Source organism: Elephantulus edwardii, unplaced genomic scaffold (assembly GCF_000299155.1).
Source record: "Elephantulus edwardii isolate Elephantulus edwardi_28Jun2011 unplaced genomic scaffold, EleEdw1.0 scaffold00462, whole genome shotgun sequence".
Classification (NCBI taxonomy): domain Eukaryota; kingdom Metazoa; phylum Chordata; class Mammalia; order Macroscelidea; family Macroscelididae; genus Elephantulus; species Elephantulus edwardii.
In genome coordinates, this window is record NW_006400212.1 from 221,363 (window position 1) to 224,257 (window position 2,895).

At 40.8% G+C, this 2,895-nt stretch overlaps 1 pseudogene; it reads left to right on the forward strand.

The window, feature by feature from the left end:
• Positions 1-1,350: 1,350 nt before the first annotated feature.
• LOC102876331 overlaps positions 1,351-2,895 on the forward strand; it is a 21,541-nt pseudogene continuing 19,996 nt past the window's right edge.

The window sequence follows — 2,895 nt, forward strand, 5'->3', positions numbered from 1 at the left end:
TTTGTAATTCTCTAAGAATATGTTTGGACATGTTGCCCCTTCCCTCAGGAGGATAGGTTTCACTTTACTGGAAATATCCTGCCAAGTTTCTGTTGACCACATAACTCTCAGCTTACTGGAAATCACAGGATGTTCTTCTCCCTGATTGTATACTTCCCCTTTCCACTCCCCCGCCATTGTGCCTCTGTCTACAAGGTGTGAGTGCTTGCAATAAAATCGAGACTTGATTGGAATCTCAACTTGTCTCCATGCCTCTTTGTTTCCTGTCCTTTCCATTCTCATTCTCCCCTCCTAGGGTCACCGTGGAAGAGCCCCGCAAGAGTTCGGTTTGTCCTTGGGAATTGCCTTGATGCCTCAAGGTGAACTCCAGCGCAGGAAGCAACACTCCCTCTTTTGGGGTCCCTTTCTGTCTCCTGTCTGCAAAGAACAAACAGCTTATTTTCCAGGCTCTAACACAAGGAAAATCCTAACATATATATCCATGGTTCCTTCAATTCCTAAAGAAAGGTTTTCATATAATGTTTAGGATAAACAGATTACCTTCCCATGATTATTCAGGATTTAAATTTGCAGTTACCAAATTAGGGCATTTTGAGGTAATAAACACGGAAAATAATTTCTTATTTCCAAACTACTGAACAAAATTTTAAGAACAAATGTTTTAACATGGTATGAAGTTCAAAAGAATAAGTAAAATGACTGGTAGTAAGTTTTGTATATTTTTTTAAGAGGAAAAAAATGAAAGTAGTTTTGCTTAAAATAAAATGTCTGTTTGTGCCCAAATATGAAAGTTAATAAAGGCTAAATTAAAGATGTGTAGTAAGTTGTAAAAGGCTTAAAGAAAAAGTGAATTTTAGTGTATGTATTTGTGATGTCTGTGTGAGGTGTGTGTGCTGTGTGATGTACAAGCCCACTGTAATGATAACTTTGCACCGTAGCATGTCTATGTCCAGGGAGATGTCTGCGTACTGCGTGATTTTGAGTGTATTTATCGTTTGAGGTTGTAGTTGTTCTGTGAGATTTTTTGTGTGTGCTTTGTGAGTCCTCTTTTTATCTACCCAGCTCATAGAAACCAAATCGTGTCATGATTCCTTTTTTTTATCTCTGCACTCTTTCCCAGTGAATAGTTGGTTTTCCATTGTTAACGTGCTGAATATGAAAACTGGGCCCACGTTTCTGTTAGTTCACAGAAGTCTGTCCTTTGTGACTCCTTTCCTTAGGGTTTCATATTTTTAAATGTGGTTCTTGGCAGGTATTCAACACAGTAATGAGAGAGACTCTTTATCCCGTGAATATACACAGTTGAAATTCTTAAGGACTAGCCATCCCTGGCCTTCCATGGTACAGTGGATGCCGACATTGTGTAGCAACGAAGATGTCAAAAATAACCAGGAGGAGTCTTTGAGGTGAGTTTCAATCCAATGAAAGAACCCCGAAACCTTGAGGGACACAGTGACTGGAGACACAGCAGAAGGTGTTGTGATTTATACAGGTCATTGCAGGAGTTGTAACTTTGCTTGAGTGTGAAATTTGAGAGTCCTAAGGCCTCACAACTTCATTGTGTTTCATTATGGAAAAATGTTAACATTCCTACTTACACCTGAGTGTGGTCTGTTTTTACAAGACATCACAGAGTTAGAGGAGCTGAGTGAAGCGGTGGCAGACCATCACGCAGGGAACCTCCATCAGATTTTGAAATCTTTTCTGATAGCAAAGAAATTATCCAGACGTAAAGTTTTGGAGGACTCGTCTTGCTACGACCAGCTATTATATGTGTGATACATGGAGCAAAGATTTCTGTGATTTCTCATCATTTTAGATACATGTGGTAGATCAACGGGAATGTAACAGAACGTTCAGACACTTATATTCTTGTCCTTCAGAATGTCACATAAAATCTATTCCTTTTTTCTTTCTTACCTATCACTAGGCATACAAGTATACATACCTCAGAGAAACCCAGTGAAGTTAAAGAATGTAAGAAGGCCTCTTCTCCATCACTTCAGATCACCACACATGGAAGAACTCACACCCCAGAGAAAACGTACGCGTGTCATGAATGCGGGAAAACCTTTGCTCACTCAACTGACCTAACTAAACATTTTAGATTGCACAGAAGACAGAGACCTTATGCATCTCAGAAATGTGGAAAACCATTTTCACACTCAAGTCAGCTCAGTTTACACAGACAGATGCCCACCGGAGAGAAACCTTATGAATGTCAGGAGAGTGGGAAAGCCATTTCCCACCTGGCTTTTATAGCTGAACATGCAGGAAATCATACAGGAGAGAAACCTTATCCCTGTCAGGAATGTGGGAAAACATTCATAAAATCTTCTAACCTCGCTCGGCATAGGAGAATTCACTCTGGAGAGAAACCGTATCCATGTCAGGAATGTGGGAAAGCCTTCAGCACGTCTTCTCACCTCGCTCAGCATAGAAGAACTCACACAGGAGAGAAACCACATGTATGTAAGGAATGTGGGAAAGCCTTCACAGAATCACATCACCTCACACAACATATCAGAGTTCACACTGGAGAGAAACCTTATCCCTGTAAGGAATGTGGGAAAACATTTTCTCTATCAAGTCAGCTCTCTGTACATCGTAGAATTCACTCAGGAGAGAGACCTTATGAATGTAAGGAATGTGGGAAAACCTTCACACGATTAAGTCACCTGAGGGAACATAGAAAAATTCACACAGGAGACAGACCTTATGAGTGTCAGGAATGTGGGAAAACATTCCGCAGATTGGGTCACCTCACGCAACATCTTCGAGTTCACACAGGAGAGAAACCTTATCCCTGTAAGGAATGTGGGAAGGCATTTTCACAACCCAGTCAGCTCACTGTACATCTTAGAACTCACACAGGAGAGAGACCTTATGAATGTC